The sequence below is a fragment of the Somniosus microcephalus genome, chromosome 6, assembly GCF_052327205.1.
Source record: "Somniosus microcephalus isolate GS21.2 chromosome 6, FLI_Smic_1.0, whole genome shotgun sequence".
NCBI lineage: Eukaryota > Metazoa > Chordata > Chondrichthyes > Squaliformes > Somniosidae > Somniosus > Somniosus microcephalus.
In genome coordinates this window covers 122,688,931-122,715,612 of record NC_140992.1, presented here as the reverse complement: position 1 = coordinate 122,715,612, position 26,682 = coordinate 122,688,931, and the positions used below count along the sequence as shown (strand labels likewise).

General features: G+C 46.8%; 1 pseudogene; it reads right to left on the bottom strand.

Moving 5' to 3' along the window:
- Nucleotides 1-26,167, bottom strand: part of LOC147116050 (E3 ubiquitin/ISG15 ligase TRIM25-like) — a 90,121-nt pseudogene extending 63,954 nt beyond the window's left edge.
- Nucleotides 26,168-26,682: the final 515 nt, after the last annotated feature.

Genomic DNA, 26,682 nt, shown 5'->3' with positions numbered 1-26,682 from the left:
CTGGTCTAAAGGAAAAATCTCGTAAGCACTCCAGGAATTCATCCTCCACAGTATTATTGCTAATTTGGTTTGGCCAGTCTATATTTAGATTAAAGTCAATCATGATTACTGTAGTACCCTTGTTACATGCATCTTTAATTTCTTGTTTGATGCTGTCCCCTACATTACCACGACTGTTTGGAGGCCTATAGACAGCTCTCACCAATGTTTTCTGCCCCTTGGTGCTTCTTAGCTCCACCCAGACTGATTCTACATCTTGATTTTCTGAGCCAATATCCTCTCTCACTATTGCTCTGATTTCATCCTTTACTAACAATACCACCCCACTTCCTTTTCCTTTTTGCCTGTCCTTCCTAAATATCGAATATCCTTGGGTATTCAGCTCCCAGCCTTGTTCACCCTGTAACCATGTCCTCTGACCTGCCACCCATCTTTGCGCAATTATATGCTTTTTCTTTAAGTTTGATACTATCTTTAACTTTTTTTAGTTAACCACGGATGGTAGATCCTCCCCTTGGAATTTTTCTTTCTCGTTGGAATGTATATATTCTGTGTATTCTGAAATATCCCCTCTATTGACCTATCCCTTAACCTAATTTGCCAGTTCACATTAGCTAGCTCTGCTTTAATGCCCTCATAATTGCCCTTATTTAAGTTTAAAATACTAGTCTTGGACCCACTCTTCTCTCCCTCAAACTGAATGTAAAATTCAATCATACAGAAAACAGAAAGTAGGAATAAATGGTCTGCACAGAATGGGAATAAACAGAGTGGACTTGAACAGAGTGTTTTATTTGGGAATTTGTAAGGAGTGGGAATTTCTGGTAAGTATTGGGTAAGTAGAAGCTGTAAAAAGTGAAATTTAGTTTAAGATTTTGATTTTAACCTAGAACTTTAAAAACTGTAGTTAACAGAAGCTGACTGCCAGTGGCAGTTAACTGTCAGTCAGCTGTAAGTGTTTGTCTTGAATAGGCATTAATCAGCAGGAGCAGGGGAGCTGAGTCATCACTTGTGAATTGGGTGAGGCGCCTAGTGTATAAAAGTAAACATTTCCGCAGAGCACAGAGCGGTCTGCACAGAGCAGAATTAAATGGAGTGTACTTAAACAGAATGATTTATTTGGGAATTTGGAGAAGCGGGGGAAGGAGTTGCTGTTTTTTGCCTACACTACTTGTAGTGCTTTGTGTTATAGGTCGATATTTAATTTCAGTACCCTTAACTTAAGCTAGATCAAGTAAGTAGTCACATCATTTAGGTTAGGTAGTGGTACAGCTCTGGGTAGTGGTCCGGGACAGGAGGGTGTGACTGCAACTCAGGCAGGTAAGGGAACCCCTGGTACAGTGCTGGAGGAGCCTCAGCCTTTGCCCTCGTCCAACAGGTATGAGGTTCTTGCTGCCTGTGTGGATGAGGGAAAAGCCTGCCAGATGGATGAACAAGCTGCCCATGGCACCATGGTGCAGGAGGCCATTCAAGTGGGTGGAGTGAAAGGGAATGTAGTTGTGATAGGGGACAGTATAGTCAGGAGGATAAATACTGTTCTCTGCAACTGCAACCGAGAGTTCCGAAGGTTGTGTCACCTGCCTGGTGCTAGGGTTAAAGATCACTCCTCACGGCTAGAGAAGAACTTGGAGTGGGAGGGGGACGACCCAGTTGTCGTGGTCCATGTAGGAACCAACGACATAGGTAGAATTGGAATGAGGTTCTGCTGAGGGAGTTTGAGGAGCTAGGATCCAAATTAAAAAGCAGAACCTCAAAGGTAATAATCTCTGGATTGTTACCTGAGCCATGTGCAAATTGGCATAGGAACAAGCAGATTAGAGGTTTAAATGCGTGGCTCAAAGAGTGGTGTGGGAGGAAGAGGTTTCAGTTCATGGGACACTGGCACCAGTATGGGGGAAAGAGGGAGCTGTTCCGTTTGGACAGGCTCCACTTAAACCGGGCTGGGACTAGTGTCCCAGTGAACTGAATAACTAGGGCAGTAGACAGGGTTTTAAACTAATGAAGGGGGTGGTGGGAGGATTCAGGAAAGAGTAAATTTAAAAGCAGCGAGAAGAATGTCAAAGCTCTAGAGCAGAGTGGAGTTTTGGGTAAAAATAAGCAGAGTGGGTCAGGGTAAAAATAAGCAGAGTGGGTCAGGAAGGGACAGAGAGAGAGTAACAAAGGTAAGAAGGCATTAGTGACTAAGGTGTCATCAGGAAAAAATAGAAAAAATTCAAAGCTAAAGGCACTACGTGACTGCGCAAAGAATTTGCAACAAAATAGGTGAATTAATAGCGCAGGTAGAAATGAACAGGTTTGATCTAATAGCCATAACAGAAACATGGTTGCAAATTGGCCTAGGCTGGGAAATAAATATTCCAGGATACTTAACTTTTAGAAGTGATAGCCAAAATGGAAAAGGTGGAAGGGTAGCCCTGATAAAGGATGGGATAAAGACAGTAGAGAGAAATGATCTTAGCTCTGAAAATCAAGAAGTAGAATCAGTTTGGGTGGAGCTAAGATACAGCAAGGGGCAGAAAACATTGGTGGGAGTCGTTTATAGGCCCCCAAACAGTAGTTGTAATGTAGGGAGAGTATAAATCAGGAAATTAGAGGTGCATATAACAAGGGTTATACAGTAATCATGGGGAACTTTACTGGGCAAACCAAATTTGCAGTAATAGTGTGGAGGACGAATTCATGAAATGTATGCAAGATAGTTGTTATGATTAAGGTTATCCACCAGGTGGTGCTGTAGCTAGTGCTGCTAGGGGTTAAGGTCAGCGGAGGTGGAATGAGAGGATGCAGGCCTGTATGTTTGTTATGCAGTTGTTTAATAAAGTACACGGACTAATTCTAATATCTCGCCTCTTCGAGTTCCTTGTTTCCCGACATGGATTTATCACATTTGGCGACGAGCTAAAAGGACACATAAAATGAGCATGCAGGGCAAAACCACCTGTGGAGGAATCCAAACCAAAAGGGGGAGGAAAGCAAAACCAAGGAAGAGAAGTGAAAAAACATGGAGCACACCACATCAGTGGGGAAGCTGAGGAAGAAGAGGACATGTTCATAATGTATAGCATGTTAGAGAACTTTCCAAAAGTGGCTCCTATCACCTTACAACTGACAGTAAATGACTCTAAGGTGAACTTTGAAGTTGATACAGGGTGCGGTGTAACCATAATGAACAGGGCAGAGTACTCAAAATTGTGGAACCGTGCAAAAGTTCCAGAGTTAAAGGCCTAGAAATTCATTGTAGCCACTTTTGGGGCGGTAAAGTCGGGCGGCCGCTAAAGTTTGCGCCCAGCGCAAAATCGAGGCCACTTCTCCGATATTCATTAGCTTCGCCCTAAGAGTTTGCTCGAGCGCTAAAACTGGCGCTGCACGCCTCTCTTTAGGCGCTAAGCCGGAGGTGCTGAGCGAGAGCACCGAGGCTGGGCGCAGTGCAGGTGCGGCCATCTCGTGATTGACAGCAGACACCCTGGCGCCGGCCAGCTCTTAAGGGGGAAGGGTCGACTTGGTCTGCTGCCACGCCCTGGATAGTGGAGCCCTCCAGCTAGGCCTGAACACTACTGCTGGACCCAAATAGCGCCTGAAGCCATGCAGAAGGCTCGTGAACAAGCGCAGCGCTTCTCAGAGCTTGATCTGAGTGTGCTGGTTGGTGGTGTGGAGAAGAGGCGCCATATTTTGTACCCGGACAATGGCAGGAAGGCGCCGGTCCGCGTCTACCGGAGAGCCTGGAGGCATGTCGCCAGCAAGGTGTCAGCCAACAGCGAGGTCCCCAGGACCGGTGTCCAATGCCGCAAAAAGTTTAATGACCTCACTCGGATTGCCAGGGTGAGTACCCTTTCCAGTGTCCTCCTCATCCTTGCATGTGCACCTCACATTATGGGCAAAGGGACCTGAAAGCCCTAATGGCCAGCCCTCATCCAGCAGCTATGGGACAGGCATGAACATCAATTGCACATTCTGCACTTAACACACTGGCCAAGCTATTCCACCATGGGAGGCAGTGCACACAAGATCAGGGCTACACACTGGCCAGGCTATTCCACCATGGGAGGCAGTGCACACAAGATCAGAGCGACACACGGGCCAGGCTATTCCACCATGGGAGGCAGTGCACACAAGATCAGGGTGACACACTGGCCAGGCTATTCCACCATGGGAGGCAGTGCACACAAGATCAGGGCGACACACTGGCCAGGCTATTCCACCATGGGAGGCAGTGCACACAAGATCAGGGCGACACACTGGCCAGGCTATTCCACCATGGGAGGCAGTGCACACAAGATCAGGGCGACACACTGGCCAGGCTATTCCACCATGGGAGGCAGTGCACACAAGATCAGGGCGACACACTGGCCAGGCTATTCCACCATGGGAGGCAGTGCACACAAGATCAGGGCGACACACTGGCCAGGCTATTCCACCATGGGAGGCAGTGCACACAAGATCAGGGCTACACACTGTACTTAGAGGCCATCCTTTCTCTTGCAGGCCAAGCTGGCCAATAATAAGAAGAGCCGGACTGCGACCGGGGGAGGCCGACCCCAGATCCAGCCGCTCACCGAGCTGCAACATCGCGTGGAGCGCATCATGGGTGGCCGGGTGATTGGCCCCATTGCATGTGGAGATGCCGACCCTGTTCTGGGCACCAATGGTAAGGACATCACCTTTTGGACCTCTCTCGTCCCACTTGCGCATCAGATCTACATCCTTTGCCACTGTCCGACCAATGTGCTGAATGCCACCACTCATGCATCCCTCGCTGATGCCCTCTCCTCACTCTAAAGCTACTCTTGTGCCTTCCTGCTTCCAGATGGTGAGGAGGAGGTCCCTGAACTTGCCAGTGACAGCCCCTCAGAAGAGGAGGAGGAGGAGGAGCAAGAGGAAGGCGGCCCATCAGGGGAACCCTCAGCCGCGGCAACCCATGTGAATGTAGGGGACACGTCTTCCCTGGAGGGGAGCGTGGCAGAAGTGTCGGAGGGGAGGGGCGCTCATGGGACCTGCGGCCTGCAGAAATGCAGGAGGGGGGTGGAAGCTCAGCGGCCTTCTCCCGAGAGGGGGGAAGGGTCGGAGGGGAGTCCAATTGCTGGGCCCAGTGGCATCCAGCAACGCAGGAAGGGTCGGCCAGCTCGGCGGCCTTCTCCCCAGAGGGGGGAAGGGTCGGAGGGGAGTCCAATTGCTGGGCCCAGCGGCGTCCAGCAATGCAGGAAGGGTCGGCCAGCTCGGCGGCCTTCTCCCCAGAGGGAGAGTCCGGCCTCCAGTCCGGAGATGGTCTTCGCCGAGGAGATGGAACGCCTCGAAGACTTGTCCGCGGACTCGGAGCGCCGGCACACGGAGCTCATGGGGGTAGTGGCATGGTTGCCTGAGGCCATCGAGTCCCTCTCTCGGAGTGTGACCGACGTCGGGGCCTCACAGGCCATCAGTTTGGCGGAATTCGGGGCAGAGCAGGCAGTGAGTTGGGCGGCATTCGGGGCAGCTCAGGTAGTGAGTGGGCAGCTGATCAGCGGTGCCGTGCAGTCACTGGGTGCTCTGATGAGGTCACTGAACAGGTCAACACGGGCACTCACTGCTGCCACACTCGCTGTGTCAGCCAGGCATCGCCAGGGCACCCGGCGCGCTGCAGCAGCACAGTGGTCTGTCCCTCGGCAGATTGGTGCGCATGCTGCAGTGCTGGCCCGGGCGAGTGCCAGTGTCTCAGGTGACCAGCGAGCGCCTGCCATCCGCCAGCTTGCCCCCATTCCTCCAGCCGCCACTGCCACTCCCCCAGTGGAGCGGCCAGGAGCTGCTGCAGCGACTGATGCTGGCCAGCCACAGCTGCAGCATTCAACAGCCGCCCGCTCGACGGCCAGACCTCGACTAGGCCGACCCCCAAGGGCATCTGCCGTCACGACATGTGCCCCTCTGGAGTCTGCCCCCAGCCTTGCAGCAGCCAATGGCCTTACTTTGAGGAGGAGCAGCAGGGTGGGCAGGGGCCACACGAAGATGGCCAAGGCATCGCCCTAGCGGGCCAAAAAGTCGAATGTGTGGCCAGTTGTGTTTGTTTTTTGAGGCCGAGAATTGGATGTTTGTTTTTTGAGGCCGAGAATTGGATGTTTGTTTTTTGAAGGCCGAGAATTGGATGTTTGTTTTTTGAAGGCCGAGGATGTGATGTTTGTTTTTTACGAAGGCCGAGGATGACGGCCATTTTAGTTGCACTGTTTTGTTAATCCTCTCCAGGTTGTGGGAGCGAGTAATGTGTTTGAGTGCTTTTTGGGGGTTTCGTCTGTTTTTGGTTTTCATGTGGGAAGGGCCCTGAGTTTGTACAATAAAGCATTTTATTTATTAACATTGTCCATGTTTGATCTTTGAAGTGTTTGTTGCCCTAACCGGCTGAGGGCTTGAGGAGTGGCTGCAATCATGTTCTTTCATTGGCACAAGCCATTCCCTGACAGGGGGCCTAGAAGTGACGTTCAATAAGCCGCCGACGGGCGGCCCTTGGACCTTGTGCCTCCCTCCTGGGCTGGTACTCCTCGTCCTCCTCCTCCTCATGCTCCTCCTGCTCCTCCTCCTGAGGTGGTGGTCCAACGTGAGGTGGCAGTGCCTGAGTCCTGCGGAATGCCAGGTTGTGCAGCATGCAGCAAACGACGACGAATTGGGAGACTCGCTCCTGCGAATACTGGAGGGCTCCCCCGGAGCGATCGAGACAGCGGAACCGTTGCTTGAGGACGCCGATTGTTTGTTCTATGATGTTCCTAGTCGCATGATGGCTCTCGTTGTATGCCTCTTCAGCAGGGGTCGTGGGCGCGCGGAGCGGGGTCATGAGCCAGGTACACAAAGGATAGCCTTTGTCTCCGATAAGCCATCCTCTTGGGTGAGGCTGTGCCTGGAACATGTCAGCCACAGTTGTCTGTCGCAGGATAAAGGCATCGTGGCTGCTGCCTGGAAAGCGGGCATTGACAGCTAGGATGCGCTGCCTGTGGTCACACACCAGCTGTACGTTGAGGGAATGGTAGCCCTTCCGGTTGCGGTAATCCGCGGCATGCTCCAGAGGTGCCCGCAAAGCCACATGCGTGCAGTCAATGGCGCCCTGCACCATGGGGAAGCCCACTATTCTTGCAAATCCCACTGCACGCTGCTGCTGCTTGTCCAGGGTCATGGGGAAGGAGAGGAATTGATGTCTCCTTCTGAAAAGGCCTTCGGTCACCTGGCGGATGCAGCAATGCACGGTGAACTGGGAGATGTTAGCGATGTCCCCAGCAGTGGATTGGAAGGAGCCGGTGGCATAGAAGTTGAGAGCCACCGTCACCTTCACTGCCACCGACAGAGACGTCCTGCGCATCAGCTGTGGCTGCAGATCTCTGTGAAGCAGCTGGCAGATGTCTGCAACCACCTCCCTTCTGAATCGCAGCCTCCTAACACACATCGCGGCAGACATGGTCAGATAGGAGGACTGCTGGCTGTATACCCTGGGTGGGTAAGGCCTCAGTTGGCGACGCCTGTTGCCCCCTCTGCGTCTAGCCAGGGCTGCCACTCTCTCACGGCATCTGTAAGCCCTTCTGGCATAAGGTTGAAAGTCAACGTTGGCACCCAATGCAGCCCCCATTATATGCTGGCAAACACTGAGCTCTCAATGAAGGCAAAGATAATTGCTAAGCTCTGGCCTGAGCCAAAAATACCTGTCCTAGTGTTGGTCCAAACCAGTAAGCTTTCCTCCTTGGTCTCTCTCCAAAAAACCGTTGCACAAGAGTGAATGCTGCAAAATGGCTGGCCTTTATAGTGCAGGGTAAGTGCCCTTTAATTAGCGCTCCCCGCGGCCCGCCTCGGCTGTGTACCGTTCCACTTCACAGTCGTTAGGGCCGCCCGGCGCACAATGGGCCGGCGCGAGTGAAGTTCCGGTTCGGGGCGCACAAAGGGCGTTGCACGATGAAATGACGTCATGATCTGCGCGCGCAGCAGGGCGCGCGCTAAGACTTTGCGCCGGCGCTAAATGTGTACTGAAGTTGGGGCGAGGCACAGATCGCGCTGCGCCCGGGCGCTAAGCGCCTAGCGCTCGAGATCTACTCCTCCTAAGGCGCTAACGGCTGGCGCGCCCAACTGAATTTCTAGGCCAAAGTCTTGCTCTCTGCATCTTAAATCATATACAGGTGAATGAGTAGCGACATTAGGTGCAGCTAATGTAACTGTGCAACACAGGGTAGTTATAGTATTGGGTACCGGACCAAACCTGTTAGGTCGGGGCTGCATAAAAGAACTTAAATTAGACTGGGGAGCAGTAAATCAAATAGATGAGGGCAAACAGTTGACTTTGCAAGAAGTGTTGAGTGAACATGAGAATGTGTTCAAGGAGGAACTTAGCACCTTTAATGGCCCCCCAGCTAAGATTTATGTAGACAAGGAGGCACCGCCAAGGTTATTTAAACAACGACCTGTGCCTTATGCCATGAAACCAAAGGTAGAGGGTGAGCTTGACTGTCTATTGAGAGAGAACATACTGTAGCCAGTGAAATGTTCAGAATGGGCAGCTCCCATAGTACCCATTTTAAAACTGGACAATTCGGTAAGACTCTGTGGAGATTATAAATTGACAGTCAATCGGGTGTCCAAACTAGAGCAGTATCCTATTTCCAAAACAGAGGATCTCTTTGCAAACCTGGCTGGAGGAAAGAAATTCACAAAGTTGGATATGAGTCATGCATACTTGCAGATTACACTAGATGACGAATCAAAGAAGTATGTTACCATAAATGCACACAAGGGCTTGTTTACATATAACCGCTTACTGTTTGGTGTCTCATCTAGTCCAGCTATCTTCCAGAGGACAATCGAAGGTGTACTGCAAGGGATTCCACATGTTTCCATCTATCTGGATGACATTCTGGTGATGGGAAGAACCGACCAGGAGCATCTGAGCACTCTGAGAGAGGTACTACAGAGGTTGGAGAGGGCAGGGTTACGGCTCAAGAGGAGTAAGTGCACCTTCCTGGGGAATGAGGCAGTGTTTCTGGGACACAGAGTGGACGCCACCGGGCTCCATCTAATCAAGGAGAAGGTACAAGCACTGCAGGACGCCCCTGCTCCTACCAATGTGGCTGAGTTAAAAGCTTACCTGGGACTGCTGAACTATTATAACAGGTTTTTACCAAACTTGTCAACAGTGTTAGCACCTCTTCACAAACTACTGCGCAAGGAGACACAGTGGCAGTGGGGAGAGGAGCAGGGGGTTTCATTTGAACAGTCCAAGAAACTGATGCTGTCATCGGATGTGCTGGTTCACTACAATGAAGAGGAAGACATCATTCGCTCTTGTGATGCTTCACCTTACGGGGTGGGGGCAGTTCTTTCACACCGCATGAAAGATGGAACTGAAAGACCAATAGGGTTTATGTCCCGAACTCTAACACCAGCGGAAAAAAACTATTCCCAGTTAGACAAAGGGGGGTTAGCAGTAATGTTTGGGTTACAGAGGTTCCACAAGTACATATATGGCAGGAAGTTCACCATATGCACCGATCATAAACCTCTTCTCTCTCTTTTCAATGAAATGAAAGCAGTTCAACAGATGGTGTCACCCCGGATCCAGAGGTGGGCAGTGACGTTGAGGGCATATGAGTATGTCATCATCTACAAGGCGGGCAAGTACCATGGGAACTCAGATGCCTTGAGCCATCTTCCACTGCCAGGCACACCTATCCTTGCAGCTCCAGAGGACAGAGTTTTGATGTTGGAGGACACTGACACAGCACTTGTGACTGCAGAGCAAGTAAGAACATGGACAGGTAAAGATCAGTACTGTCTAGAGTTCGAGAATATGTGGTGAGGGGATGGCCACAGCATCCGGAAGGGACTGACTTCACACCCTACAGTGTCAGGAAAACAGAGCTGAGTGTGCAGGATGGTTGCCTGTTGTGGGGAGCATGAGTGATTAATCCACAGCCAGCACGACAGTCTATCCTAGAGCAACTACATCAGCGTCATCCTGGGGTCTCGCGTATGAAAGCCTTGGCTAGGAGTTACTTGTGGTGGCCAAAGCTAGATGAGGAGATAGAAAATCTAGTCAAGACATGCAGCACTTGTCAGGTACACAGGAAGGCACCAGCAGCAGCTCCTCTCCACCCCTGGGAGTGGCCGGATATACCATGGAGAAGATTGCACTTAGATTATGTGGGTCCATTCATGGGGAAGATGTTCCTCATTAACATTGATGCACATTCCAAATGGATGGATGTTTATCCTGTTAATTCTGCTTCCTCCACTACTACTATAGACTGCCTGCATCAGAGCTTCAGTAATCAAGGGCTACCAGAGATCGTGGTAAGTGACAATGCCACTTGTTTTGTGAGTACAGAGACAAAAGAGTTCATGAGAAGCAATGGCATAGTGCAGGTGACCTCGGCTCCATATCATCCGTCCTCAAATGGACTTGCGGAGAGAGCCGTACAAACATTTAAGGAGATGATAAAAAAAGTGCAGAAGGGAGTTTAGCAGCCAAAGTGTCATGGGTTCTGTTCAGTTACAGAATAACACCTCTATCCACCACAGGACTCTCTCCTGCTGAGATGTTATTAGGTCATAGACTACGCCCCACTCTTGACCTTGTCCACCCAGACCTAAAAAGGAAAATGGAAAACAGACAAAACAAACAAAAAGAGAACCATGACAAAAGAACAAAGAGCCGAAGTTTTGGAGAAGGAGATGTGGTCCTTACCAGGAATTTCAGTTGTGGACCAAAGTGGATTCCTGGCTTCATAGACTCAATGACAGGTCCAGTATCATACAAGGTCATGTTGGGAGATAGTAGGGTAGTACGCCGACATGTAGATCAGATACTTACCAGACAAGGGGAAATTGAAATTGAGGTTCCAGATGCAATGGCTGAGGACAGGCTTGCCCCCAGTTATCCAAGTGCATCTGTGGTGCCACCACTATGGACAGAGACAATTCCACAGGAACCCATTCGTCACGAGGGAACCATCGTTGCCGAGTCAGATACTTTGAGCACTGCTCAGGAGCAGCTGGTGGCTTCACCACAAACAAGCAGGGACTTTACTGTTAGATGTTCACAAAGGACTCACAAGCCACCAGAGAGATTGGTACTGACCTATTAGATTTGTCAAGTATTGAACATAATGAATGGAGACTTCTTATGTGACCCTTAGGAATGGTTGTTTGTTAAGAAATTCATACTGAAATCTTAAGGGGGGAGGAATATAGTAATCTGGGATGTTATGATTAAGGTTATCCACCAGGTAGTGCTGTAGCTAGTGCTGCTAGGGGTTAAGGTCAGCGGAGGTGGAATGAGAGGATGCAGGCCTGTATGTTTGTTACGCAGTTGTTTAATAAAGTACACGGACTAATTCTAATATCTCGCCTCTTCGAGTTCCTTGTTTCCCTACATGGATTTATCACAATAGCTTTCTAGATCAGTGTGTTGAGGAACCAACTAGGGAACAGGCTAGTTTAGCTCTAGTATTGTGCAATGAGAAAGAGTTAATTAATAACCTTGTAGTAAAGGGGCCTTTAGGGAAGAGTGACCATAATGATAGAATTTTATATTGAGTTTGAAAGTGATTAGTTAAAAATTGAAACTAGGATCTATAATTTAAACAAAGCAAATTATGTAGGTATGAAAGGCGAGTTGGCTAAGGTAGATTGAGAAAATACATTAAAAGGTATGACGGTAGACAAGCAATGGCTAATATTTAAAGAATTACGACATAATTTATAACAAATATACATTCCTTTAAGGCACAAAAACCCCACAGGAAAAGTGGTCCAACTGTGGCTAGCAAGAGATGTTAAAGATAGTATTATATCAAACGAAGAGGCTTATAATGTTGCCAAAAAGAGTAGTAAGCCTGAGGATTGGGAGGATTTTACAATTTTGCAAAGGAGGGCCAAGAAATTGATAAAGAAAGGGAAAATAGAATATGAGTAAACTAGCGAGAGACTTAAAAGCAGACTGTAAAAGCTTCTATAGGTATGTAAAAAGGAAAAGATTAGGCGGAGACTGGGGAAATTATAATGGCGAATAAGGAAATGGCAGAGAAATTAATGGAGGACGTGGGATGAGGGCGGGAGATCTGGTTTCCAGGTTCCAGTCCCGCTCTTAGCTGCATCCGCTCTGTAGATGTGATTTTCCCTTAATTGGCCTTGGTAAGCCCACCCTTACCGGCCAATTAACAGGAAGTGGGTCTAATGATGTCATTTGATGATGCACCATCAGCCGGTTTCCTTAAAGCGACCACGTCCACATGGAGTTTGACAGTTGCTCTGCCAGTGTTTGACAGCATTGAGGTGCTGCAAACTCTGACAATCACTGCACAAAGGTGAATGCTTGCACCCAGGCTCTCCAATGACTCCCTCCATATGCTTATGGAGGGAGTCACAGCACGCAGGTAGGTTCTCTTCCCTTCTAAGGGCGGAAGAGACTTCCCAGGACACTGTTGGGGGAGCTAAAGTGTATACCTTAGCTAAAGTTTATACCATAAGTGTACAGGGTTAAACTGGATATATTCACATATTCTAGTTAGACAATATTTAGTTCTGCCAATTCAGCAGAAACAACAGGCGCACGTAAACAGGACAACAGGATACCACAACTCTAGATAAGGGTGGACAGCGGCCATCACAGTTTTGTAGGGAAACTAACTGCTTAACACGTGACAGTGTCTGATGGGCTCCCCGTGCACCAAGGACACCCTGTGTGTACGGTACCGAGCCTATGGACCCAAAACTTATTTGTGTACTCAATCACCCGGAACATACCCATATATGGTACGGGAAATACAATGTAATAATCTCTATAAATATGATGCTCTAATTGTATTTAGTCGAGTCGGTGGTGGCAGACAGCCATACCGCTCCCCTGCTAGCTTGTAATAAAGGTCGCTCAATTTAACTCGACATCTGACTCTGAGTGGTGATTTCTCACAACAATTGGTGTATTCGGCAGGATCTCCAGAAACGGACTTTTCGGAAATCGAGAGGTCGGCAGCAATAGAGTAAGTACATTATATACTACCCATAGTTAGGCTGGCTGACCTTTTGTTGAAACCCCGACCGGTGTCTGGGGATTCTCGAACAAAGTAATGGTCAGAATGCGAGTATCGACCGACGGTGCAGCATGTGACAGAGGGCTACGAAATGGGCACTATACGGGAATAGGACCCAGGTTCAGGGGAGCTGACGACAAGCCATTGAGGGTTTGCAAGTAGCCGGTGTGGTGGATTGGTTGCTGGGATGGCCAAACCACTGGGGAACCCGATGTGTTCAGTAGTTGAGTAGTTGCTTAAACGATATGGTAAAATTCAACGAAAAATGGAAAAAGGGGACTGGCACTCGGGACTGAGTTCTGAATGCCAATGGGAATGGTGAAACAAAGAGAGCAAACATAAGGAAGATAAAGCAATTGTGATGCTATATCAAGCACATTTGCAAAACAAAGAAAGGCAAAAAGAATTGATAACAGAACGATCAAAACGGGATAAAAATACAACAATTAGAAAAAGAAAAAGGAGAGGCACAAACTAATATCAAGCAATTGGAGAAGGAAAGAGAGGGGGATAAAACAATATATTCAATTAAAAGAGAGAAAGAGAGGCAGCAGAATGGGAGCGAGATGATGATGTTATCCTCACTCAGAATGATAAAATGTTAGAACAACAAAATCAGATTGAGCTTCTGCAGTGTCAAGTTACCTCATCTGCTGCAATCATGCAGCAGCAGAGTGTAAACGCGGTTCAGGCAGGCTCCGCACTGCATAATCTTGAGGAAGCCAGGTGTCAGATAGCCACCCTAACAAAAGATCTAATTTGCAGGCTAACTAATCTGAAAACTCAGCAAAAGGAAGAGGAAAAAAAACAGGGATTTGGAAAGCCAGGGAAGGCTGCTGAGAACCAATTTTAAAAAAAGAGCGAGAAACTTAAAGTTTTACCGACATGGAAGTTATTAATGTCTGTGCCGAGACAAATAAAACACAAGATTGCTGAGTGAAAGGAACCTTAAAAAAATGCTGGAATTTCAGTTTGTGAGAAAGTGTGTGTTAAAGTGTGAAAGTTTTCCTGACTATGAATGTTTAAGAAGTTACAGTATTCCTTTGTCTGAAAGTCTGTCTTTAACAAAAAAGAAAAAATGTCTGTTTGTGTTTTGGCTCCACCCACTTCTCTACGTTAAAAAAGCATTTAACCCTTTTGTCTTGCCTTGGATTTTGGAAGTTTTAAGAATGTGCGAATAAGATTGTGCACCCAGAATTGGAAAAAAAAACTTTGAACTACAATTTAAGTTAAGCTGGTGTGGAAAAACTGAGAAAAACAAAAAGTTTGTTTAACAAAAGATTAAGTTCCAGTCTAAAATTTAACCTTGGAGTTGTGGTTGCTATGGTGAAATTTTCCAAAGCAGTTTGATTTGATTTGTTTAAATGTGAAAAACTTTTTTTCCAGTTGTATTCAATGTTTTTACAGTCATTTGGAAAGGCATCTGAAGAAAGGACAATAAGAAATATGATGTAATGTACTGTTTTCTGCAAGTATGTGCTATTTTGTTTTGTTTTATCTGTTCTGTCATGTTTGGTTTAAGTGTGAAAAACACAACTGCCTTTTCGATCAGGAAAGCTTTTTTTTAATTTACGTGAAGTGATGCAATTGCGGGCCCCTGACAATGTTTCACTCCGCCTTCTTAAAGAACCTACAAAGGAGTTAGCCCTTTCCACTGACAGTTGTTTAAATTCACCAATCAACAACTTTAGTATTGCTGAATGAAATTTAAAGATATTGGATATTATTAAATTTAAGTTTCGTAATTTTAAGTTAATATTTCCCCATAGTGACAGAAGAAAAATTATGATTTGATAAATTAACCAGAGCCACAATGGATTCTCTGCTTTCTTTTGTTATCTGGAATTTACCTTGTAAACTAATTGTAGCACTTCTGTCTCTAATGTTAAAACACTGTGTAAACCACCTAGCCTGGGAATCACTTGTTTCTGAAATTGGAATTGATAAGATAAATTGATAGAAATAAAATTGAACATTGACAAAACCTGTCAGTTCAACAATACTGCCAGAAATAAGCAGCATAAATCAGGGCAACTAGCGGTGCTGCAACAGTCCGCTTGGGTGGCTGCAACAAAAGAGATTAGTAGGGATTGGAGTGAGGAGGATGCCTTTGGGTCATATGTTCCCAATTCAATGTGTGGGCTCCCAGGAAGGCAGTGAAAGGGACACAAGCCCGATGTCCTGGGATCCTCACAGCAGATGCTGCAACCCTCAGATCAAGGACGTGGGGCCCCCAGGACACGGGAGATGGAAGCCCGTGGCATCCATTGAACAATGTAGGTGCTATAGTAGACACGCTCAAACCCATGCTTTGGATCACTAAAAATGGAGGTGTATACTCTTGCGAGAGGTAGGAGAACAGAAACCATAGTGCTTTGATAGCACGCCATATTGGAATACAGGGCCATTCTGGGTCAAGGTGGCAAGAGGTTGGAATAAGAAAGCTAGGACAGTCTGGGGCATAAACGAGGTGAAAGAAGTATAACAACTGGGGGAAGAAAACACCAAGGGGACTTTGGGGTGCACGGAAACCACACCCGAGTAACCTTTAGAAAACCAACGGAAAAGGAATTGAAAGAATGGACTAATTTAACAAAGGCTTATTGTGCACCCAAGGATTCACTAGCAAGAGTACAGAGAGTCATGGCAAAAAAAGGAGGACGGATATGTGTAGGATGCGCCCCAATGTAGTAATTCTAAAAGAAGGATTTACGGGCAGTAGTATAGAGAGTCGGAGGGAATATGTAACGATAAAAGAGGAAAGGTCCCAGTGGATAGTATGTGTAGGGAAGGTGCCAGATAGTGGGATTGGCAGAGGAAGCTGTGATTATGGGAGATGACTGTTGATCCTCAGTGGACAGAAGGAGGGATCTATGGAGACCCCTATCGATACCCATAGAACTAGGGACATACCAGTAAAGGTGACACAGGAGAGGGGCATGATGTGGACCCACCGACAAGAGGTGGGAGAAGAATGGACAGATGAAAGACAGCATATGATAATATGGGATTACCAAAGAATAGAAGAAGGGCTGCTGTGTGTGAAAGAGAGCGAATGGCCTCACCCGGCTGAGGCAATGAAGGGCGAGAATATCACACAACTAAACATAGACCCAAGCGAGGAGGTGTGCATTAAGTGTCCAGCAGGCAAAATCATAGTAAAATGCGGCAATAAATTACATGTCACTACTTGGGTGAAGAGTAAAGGTGGGGTGACAGTAAGATATGAATAGTCCCTACACCCTCGCCCCCAATGTTTTTCCCCAGCCACTGGGGTGCTCCGAGGGTAGCAATTGCTGGAACTGAGATAACGGAGAATTATTATTATTTTTTGTAAGTAAGATAGAACAATGGGGAGAACAGCGCTGTGTCAAAGAGGTACAGGATGGGACTATGTTTATGGGCGTAGCACCGAAAGGACCGATGTGCCACTTTGAACCGGTTGTGCTAATAGTCACGTATAAGAGGCAGCCGACATCTCAATCCGCTACGATGTTCCCTATCAGGGAATCAACACAGCCCCAGAAATGTCCAATGCAGACCCCGGGACCAGAAAACGGGCCCCAACGGGAAATGTAATGTATGATAATGTACACCATGAGTTGGTACCAGTGGTGTTGGACTTGACGGACATAGGTCTCCCGCAGTGGTGTTCAAATGAGACCCGAGGGCTATTCCAATGATTGACTAGGCAAATACTGGAACAAGGGGTTAAGGGAAATGGCTGCATCCCAGGGCAACACCACAAAAGGCGATACCAGAGAGACACATTTAATGATGCCACAACCAACTAACTTCGGTAGTTAATACAATTGATTTGGCAACCCGGGGCAGTAAAATTTGGGATCTGGGCTCCAGAATTAAGAGAATCCTAAAGGAACAGAGTCAGAACCAAGATTTCTCAGTTGACCGAAGATCAGGCCCTCACTAGCCGACTTCAGGACATAGCAACGGTCTTTGAAGCACATGCCCAGACAATTAACAAAATTATTAAAGAGGATCACGAATCCTCCGATCAAGCTGCACAGAATGATGTATGCAGTACATTTGGAAATTGGATAGTAGAACAAGCCAGGGAAAACCTAGCCCAGATAAAGGGGGGTGAGGTACCATTATGGATTAGTAATGGACAACTGGCTAACCTATCCCACCACGGAGGGACCATACCAGGGTGCCAACTCAGGGGAATGGTACGGTTATACCCCACCCAGATCGAATGTAAAATAAGCGGCGGAAGCATGTTAGGGTTAATGCTTGCAATACCCGTAATTATGCCGGAAGTGCAACCTCGAGAAGTATATAACGTTCAGAATATAGGGATTATTAGGGAAAATACCCATATAATGTACCACGAGACATTACCTTATGCAGTGACTCACGAAGACAGCCTGGTAGGAACTAAACTGGAGGGATGTGCCACCCGCCAGGGAATAACAATTTGCCCCCATAAAATAAGCTTTGACCCAATTGCAGCATGTGGATTTAATGTGTCCAGGGGGAAAATAAACTGCACCATGGAAGCCATCGGGGCCCACCTCTCACACACACGGGCTGCATATGTGGACATAGAAACATAGAAGATAGGAGCAGGAGTAGGCCATTCGGCCCCTCGAGCCTGCTCTGCCATTCAATGAGATCATGGCTGATCATCCAAATTCAGTACCCTGTCCCTGCTTTCTCCCCATATCCCTTGATCCCTTTAGCCTCAAGAAATATATGTAACTCCTTCTTGAATATAATTAATGAATTGGCCTCAACTGCACTGTGTGGTAGAGAATTCCACAGGTTCACCACTCTCTGGGTGAAGAAATTCCTCCTCATCTCTGTCCTAAATGGCTTACCCCTTATCCTTAGACTGTGACCTCTGGTTTTGGACGCCCCGACCATCGGGAACATCCTTCCTCATCTAGTCTGCCTAGTCCTGTTAGAATTTTATAAGTTTGAATGAGATCCCCTCTCATTTTTCTAAACTCCAGCGAGTATAAGCCCAATCGACCCAATCTCTCCTCATACGTCATTCCTGCCATCCCAGGTATCAGATTGGTGAATCTTTGCTGCACTCCTCCAAGAACATCCTTCCTCAGATAAAGCAACCAAAACTGCACACAATACTCAAGGTGTGGTCTCACCAAGGCCCTGTACAACTGCAGCAAGACATCCTTGTTCCTGTACTCAAACCCTCTCGCTATGAAGGCCAACATACCATTTGCCTTCTTAACCGTCTGCTGCACCTGCATGCTTACCTTCAGCAACTGGTGCACAAGGATGCCCAGGTCTCATTGCACTTCCCCTTCTCCCAATCTATTGCCATTCAGATAATAATCTGCCTTCCTGTTTTTGACACCAAAGTGGATAACCTTGCATTTATCCACGTTATATTGCATCTGCCATGCTTCTGCCCAATCACCCAACCTGTCCAAATCATACTGGAGTTTCTTGGCATCATCCTCACAGCACACACGCCCACCCAGCTTTGTGTCGTCTGCAAACTTGGAGATATTACATCTAGTTCCCTCATCTAGATCATTAACATATATTGTGAATAGCTGGGGTCCAAGGACCAATCCCTGCGGTACCCCACTAGTCACTGCCTGCCACTCGGAAAAAGACCCGTTTATTCCAACTCTTTGCTTTCTGTGCCAACCAGTTCTCTATCCAAGTCAAAACCTTGCCCCCAATCCCATGTGCCTCAACTTTGTATGCTAATCTCTTATGCGGGACCTTATCGAAAGCCTTTTGAAAGTCCAAATATACCACATCCACTGGTTCTCCCTTATCTATTTTACCAGTTACATCCTAAAAAAATTCCAGTAGATTAGTCAAGCACGATTTACCTTATGTAAATCCATGTTGACTTTGTCTGATCCGGTCACTGTTTTCCAAGTCCTCTACTATTATATCTTTTATAATGGACTCCAGCATTTTCCCCACTACCAATGTCAGGCTTACCGGTCTGTAATTCCCTGTTTTCTCTCTACCACCTTTTTTGAATAGTGAGGTAAAATTAGCTACCCTCCAATCCATGGGTACTGTTCCAGAGTCTATCGAATTTTGGAAGATGACCAGCAATGCATCTACTATTTCTAGGGCCACTTCATTAATTACCCTCGGATGTAGATTATCAGGCCCTGGGGATTTATCGGCCTTCAATCCTGTCAATTTCCCTAACATCATTTCCCTATAAATACTGCTTTCTTTCAGTTCCTCCCTTTCATCAGGCCCTATGTTCCCCAACATCTCTGGGAGGTTATTTGTGTCCTCCTTTGTGAAGACAGAACCAAAGTATGTATTTAATTAGTCCGCCATTTCTTTGTTCCCCATTATAAATTCCCCTGATTCTGATTGCAAGGGGCCTACGCTTGACTTCACCAATCTTTTTCTCTTCACATATCTATAAAAGCTTTTACAGTCAGTTTTTAAGTTCCTTGCAAGCTTACTCTCATGCTCTATTTTCCCCCTCTTAATTAATCCCTTTGTCCTCTTTTGTTGAATCCTAAACTGCTCCCAATCCTCAGGTTTACTGCTTTTTCTGGCCAAGTTATATGTCCTCTCCTTGGATCTTATGCTACCCCTAATTTCCCTTGTTAGCCACGGTTGAGTCACCTTTTTTGTTTTATTTTTATGCCAAACTTGGATGAACAAATTCTGTAGTTCATCCATGCGATCTTTGAATATTTGCCATTGCCTATCCACCGTCAACCCTTTGAGTGACATTCCCCAATCAATCCTACCCAACTCGCGCCTCATACCATCGTAGTTTCCTTTATTTAAATTCAGGACCCTAGTCTCTGAGTCAACTACTTCACTCTCCATCTTAATGAAGAATTCTATCATATTCTGATCGCTCCGACCCAAGGGACCTCGCACAACAAGATTGCTAATTAATCCTTTCTCATTACATAATACCCAGTCTAAGATGGCCTGATCTCTAGTTGGTTCCTCCACATATTGGTCCAGGAAACCATCCCGTATACACTCCAGCAATTCCTCCTCCACAGTATTGTTACTAATTTGTTTAGCCCAATCTATATGTAGATTAAAGTCACCCATGATAACTGCTGTGCCATTATTGCACATGTCTCTAATTTCCCTTTTAATGCCATCCCCAACCTCCGCATTACTGTTTGGAGGTCTATATACCACTCCCACTAACATTTTCTGCCCCTTGGTATTTCTCAGTTCTACCCATATAGATTCCACATCATCAGAGCTAATATCCTTCCTTACAATTGTGTTAATCCCCTCTTTAACCAGCAATGCTACCCCACCTCCCTTTCCTTTTTGCCTATCTTTCCTGGATATTGAATACCCCTGGATGTTGAGTTCCCAGCCTTGGCCACCCTGGAGCCATGTTTCCGTAATCCCAATCATATCATATTCGTTTACCTCTATTTGCACAGCTAATTCATCCACCTTATTATGAATGCTCCTCGCATTAAGACAGAAATCCTTCAGGCTTGTTTAACGCTCTTATACCTTTTAGAATTATTATTTACTGTGGCCATGTTTGATTTAAACCGTTGATTTCTCCGACTGCCACTTTTGTTTTTCTCCTTCCTGTCTTTTGCTTTTATCCTTGTTTCCCTTTCCTCTGTCTCCCTGCTCAGGTTCCCAACCCCCTGCCATTAGTTTAAACCCTCCCCCAGAGCACTAGCAAACACTCCCCCAGGACATCAGTTCCGGCCCTGCCCAGGTGCAAACTGTCCGGTTTGTACTGGTCCCACCTCCCCCAGGACAAGGGAGAGTACTGTTTAACCACTAACCAGAAAACTTTTGAGTACGCAGATCAGGTTTGTGAGATCCCCAGTCCCGTATTCTGCTTTACCCCGGAAGTACCAGTAAGGATTGGACGGGAAGAACTGGTCGACATACACCAATGAAAATCCACCTCGATCCAGGTGTCGGAGGACACCAAAACAGAACTCTCTATCTACATCAACAAATTTGGGTGCAAGGTACCCCCGTGACCGGAAGAACTGTCTGAACTATGAGGAAAAATCACCTAATCCCAGAAAGTGTATTACACACTGCAGCAACAGAACAAGGACATCGAGGAAGCGGTAGAAGACATCAAGATTACCACTTGGTGGGATGACTTATGGGACTGGAGGCTAAACATTCAAATCCATCTGTGGATAAGAATAATATCGCACGTACTGGTGGTGGTCCAGCTGATAATTGTAATATATCTCCTTTGTAAGACATGTGCGGCATGCAGACAACAGAAGGCTAGACAGTTGGCCAAAGAAATAACAATGACATAAGTACAGCCCCAGAAGGATGGCAAGGGGGAATTTGTTTAATCGGGTATATAGGGAAGGGTCCAGGAACATTTGGGTATCAGCCAATATCGAACCACTGTGTCAGTGACCTATAAAAACTTAGGATGATGCAAAACATTGCGACCACCGGAGGATCCTCGGTAGAAGGCTGCATGTGGAGCATCTAGGTGTCTAGCTTGTGAAGGAACAGGAAATTCCTGACAAGCGCCAAAAGGAGGGATTGTTGGGGGATCTAAAGTGTACACCTTAAGGTATAATCTTTAGCTAAGTGTATAGGATTAAACTGGATATATTCACATATTCTAGTTAGACAATATTTAGTTCTGCCAATTCAGCAGAAACAACAGGCGCACGTAGACAGGACAACAGGATGCCACAACTCAAGATAAGGGTGGACAGCGGCCGTCAGAGTTTTGTAGGGAAACCAGCTGCTTAACTTGTTACAGTGTCTGATGGGCTCCCCGTGCACCAAGGACACCCTGTGTGTACGGTACCAAGCCTATGGACCCAAAACTTATTTGTGCACTCAATCACCCGGAACATACCCATATATGGTATGGGAAATACAATGTAATAATCTCTATAAATATGATGCTCTAATTGTATTTAGTTGAGTGGGTGGTGGCAGACAGCCATACCGCTCCCCTGCAAGCTTGTAATAAAAGTCGCTCAATTTAACATCAGACTCCGAGTGGTGATTTCCCACAACAACACCAACTTACCTTGCACCTCCACCCAATCCTCTGTCTACTTCATCACTTCCCCATCTCACTAGCCACCCCTCACACTCGCCCTCATCCTACTGCAAGCATACCAACTAACAACACACAAGGGTAGGGACTTGAGAAGTTTAGCCAATATCCATGTGAAGTTTCTAGTAATGTGTTGTCATACAGTGAAAACTCTTTTTCCAAAGATGCCCCCTATTGGACAGACCTGAGCGCACCTTGAGAAGTGTCTTACTGAGTTCAGTCATAACTACCCCCACCCTGCCCCACCCCCCCACCACCACTATAGTGATGAGTGTGCATGGAATGGCTTGGACATTAAAGGGATGCTTCGCGGTGCTGGTGTGGGATGGTGTCAACCTGGCGCACCATGTGGCAGCCAGGGTTTACAGCAGCAAGTGAAGAAAATCTGGCCATGGTGATGCCATCGCAGGCCTCCCGGGCAGCAATGTTGTTGGGGGCCGATGCCCTGTGTCCAGTGCAGCATCAGGTGATGGCGGAGATGGTTGGTGATGTTGGTGTGCCTGGTGATGTTGGTGTTGGGCTGATTGTGGAAGGATTTGGAGGACCAAGGTCTGATTGTTTCATTGGCTCCGATGTTGCTGGAATAGATGGCAGCTGCAGGTGAGATGACAGAAGCGATCTGTCACTGGTTAGAGAGCTTCTCACAATGAGGTGGCACTGGACATACAGTTGGATCTAAAAACTTGTAAGCTAAATAAATCTCTATATGTATTAAAAATGCAGTAACCAACATTTTCTGCGCTCTGAAACTCACCATCCGCAACATGAGCTGGCATGTTCCCCAAACAGCGGGTAACCCATGGGGGAGAACATAAAATTAGAAGTTAGCCTCAAATTAGTCTTAAATTGACTCTTAACAAGCCATTTAACTAGTTGAATTGCATCCCCCGCCGCTTGGTGTTGGGTTAGTTCTCCGCTGACAGACCCGACATTTGGGAGACTCACGTGGAGGTGGGTTGACAGCGGGTTGGTAGCCCGCTGTCAATCTTTGCTATTTTGACAGTGGACCCACCTCCAAACCCACCTCCTCAGCGCTATTAAATTTACGGCCCATTTGTCTGTCTTCACGGAAGAAGACGCAAAAAACTTCTTGGATATGGTGGAGAACCAAGGGTCTAGTGAGAATGAAGAACTGAAAGAAATTAGTATTAGTAAAAAAAATAGTACTGAAGAAATTAATGGGACTGAAAGCTGATAAATCCCCTGGACCTGATGGCCTACATTTTGTTTTGAAAGAGGTGGCTATAGAGATAGTGGATGCATTGGTTGCCATTTTTCAAAATTCCACAGATTCTAGAACGATTTCCGTGGATTGGAAGGTAGCAAATGCAACCCCACTATTTAAGAAAGGAGGGAGAGAGAAAATGGGGAACTACAGACCAGTTAGCCTGACATCAGTAGTAAGGAAAATGCTAGAATCTATTATTAAGGACGTGGTAACAGGGCACTTAGAAAATAATAATAGGATTGGGCAGAGTCAACACGGATTTATGAAAGGGAAATAGTGTTTGACAAATCTTGAGGTTGTAACTAGCAGAATAGATAAGGGGGAACCAGTGGACGTGGTGTATTTGGATTTTCAGAAGGCATTCGATAAGGTGTCACACAAGAGGTTATGAAACAAAATTAGGGCTTTTGGGATGGGGTTAATATACTAGCATGGGTTGAGGATTGGTTAGCGGACAGAAAACAGAGAGTAGGATTAAATGGATAGACTAGGTCTATTTTCTCTTATTCTTCTAAACTCTGAGAGGTGATCTCATTAACGGGTCATTTTCGGGTTGGCAGGCTGTAACTGGTGGGGTACCGCAAGGATCAGTGCTTGGGTCTTAGCTATTCACAATCTACATCAATGATTTGGATGAGGGGACCAAATGTAATATATCCAAGTTTGCTGATGATACAAAGCTGGGTGGGAATGTAAGTTGTGAGGAGGATGCAAGGAGGCTTCAAGGGAATATAAACAGGCTAAGTGAGTGGGCAAGAACATGGCAAATGGAATATAATGTGGAGAAATATTCCACTTTGTTAGGAAAAATAGAAAAGCAGAATATTTTTTTAAATGGTGAGAGATTGGGAAATGTTGATGTTCAGAGGGACCTGGATGTCCTTGTACACAAATCACTGAAAGTTAACATGCAGGTACAGCAAGCAATTAGGAAAGCAAATGGAATGTTGGCCTTTATTACAAGAAAATTTGAGTACAAGAGTAAAGACGTCTTACTGCAATTATATAGGGCCCCGGTGAGACCACACCTGGAGCATTGTGTACAGTTTTGGTGTCCTTACCTAAGGAAGGATATACTTGCCATAGAGGGGGTGCAACGAAGGTTCACCAGACTGATTCCTGGGATGAGGGGTTTGTCCTATGAGGAGAGATTGAGTAAACTAGGCCTATATGCTCTAGAGTTTAGAAGAATGAGAGGTGATCTCATTGAAACATACAAAATTCTTACAGGGCTTGACAGGGTAGATACAGGGAAGATATTTCCCCTGGCTGGGGAGCCTAGAACCAGGGGTCACAGTCCCAGAATAAGGGGTCGGCCATTTTGGACTGAGATGAGGAGAAATTTCTTCACTAAAATTTGGCATTAACATAGGAAATTAATTGAAGCTGGTCAGAAACTGCTTGAGCACTGAGGAAATGGAATCCATTTCTTATCAGGAAATCTAATTGATTCACAGTAAGGACCCACAATGAAATGTGGATGTTACCTCCTGGGTAATTGTTATTTATGCAAAGAATTCAGTAATTTTAGAAAAGCTTATTTCATGCTGCAGATTTCAAACTCACCAAAGTATTTTCCTTTCCTCTCTGAAGGTCTTCCAGAGTTCCTTGTACAGTGATGACGCTTTGACTCACCTTCACTCGCTGAGTTTCCCAATGACTGTATATTAACAGGGAGCAACAGAGTCACAGTCATTTCAAGTTGTTGCACTTCATATATTGAACACATAGGGGAAAAATTCAGTAGCGCCCCCTAACTTCGCCGGGGCGCTACTTTTAGCGCCCTGAAAAAGTCAGCACCCCTACGCCATAAATTCAGTGGTAGCGCCCCAAGCAGGAGGCGGGGCGCTACTGGAAGCGCTCCCCCTCCTTCCTGGGGCGCTACAAGTGAATATCGTGGCGCTACGTGCAACAGCGCCATGCGTGTCGGCACGTAGCACCGTGGTATTACACGCCTCCAACCCTGATTAAAGGGGAGGGGATGAGCGCAGCGCGCCGGGGCCCTGCTGGACCACTGGGGAGCGAGGTGCCATGAAAGCAGCCTGGCATGCAAGAGGAATGCAAGACTGATGGATCGTGGCCGGCACCCCGCAGCAGGAGGCCAGAGGGGGCAGGTGCTGGCAGGCAGCCCCAAAAAAATGGCAAAAATGCCACCCTGACCCTGTTGGACATATCGTCCGGTGATAGGTCAGGGGTCATAACTGAAGTTTGCGGACGGGGCGCGAATTTCACGGGAGGCGATAGCGGCGCCGCACCCGTGGCTAACGGGAGGCGCAAAGCAACCCAATTTATCCTCCATATACTTTTTCATGAGTACACACACACCTTCAGCTCCTTCGCTGCTTCACTGATGCTGATTAGGTTGTGGCCCTTGTGGTCTCCTACTAAAGCACAGAGACTGCAGACGCAGAACTCATCATCCTTACAGTAAATCTTCAGAAGCTCTTGGTGTTCTCTACATTTTCCAACAGCCACATTCACAGTGGGATCCACGAGAGGGTGGCGCTTAAATGCCACATTTACTTGATGTGGTTTGAGGTGTACAGAGCACATCGATACTTGATATTTCAGGCAGGTTTTCACAGCTGGAAGCTGCTTCTTGGTGTAACAGCTGCAGGGAATTGCATCCTGGGACACGCCATGGCCCATGTAGTTCTGAACTATGTTTGCTAGTTGGAAGTTCTTCAAGTGCGTAACCTTCAATCATGTTCGACACTGTGGGCAAGAGTGAAGGCCAGAACTGGGCTCCTTCCACAGTTCTTCAACGCAGGCATGGCAGAAGCTGTGGTTACAGGTGAGTATCACCGGATCATTGTAAATCTGCAGGCAGATGGGGCAGGTTAGTTCTTCCTCCAGAGAGTCCAGCTGGGCAGCCGCGGCCATGATTTGACTGAAAGCATATGGATCTGAAAGTGAAAATATTTACGCAGTGTTGTCTCACAGGGTGGGTCAGTAACAAATCAAGATTCAGATGCTGTAACTTAACCTGCTAATTATTAGGATAGCAAAATACTGCAGATGCTGGAAATCCGAAACAACAACAGAAAATGCTGGAAAAACTCAGCAGGCCAGGCAACATCTGTGGAGAGAAATTACAGTTGACGTTTCGGGTGAACCCTTTTTCAAAACTGGAAAGGAAATGAAATAGATCGAAGGCAGGACTGCGATAGAACAAAAGAAGTGGAGACATTAAGAGGTATTCAAAACCAGACGAGATGGTAATAGGACAGTGGAGACAAAAGACAGCTCAGATTAGGTGTGAAGTGTACTGGCAGGATGAGACAGATGCCATGTGGGAGAGAGAAAAAAAAGGAAAGGTGGGGGGGGAAAGGGAAAACCCAAAACAGAGGGGTGGAAAAAAAAAAGTAAAAATGTAATAGGGGCCGAGGTTATGATCT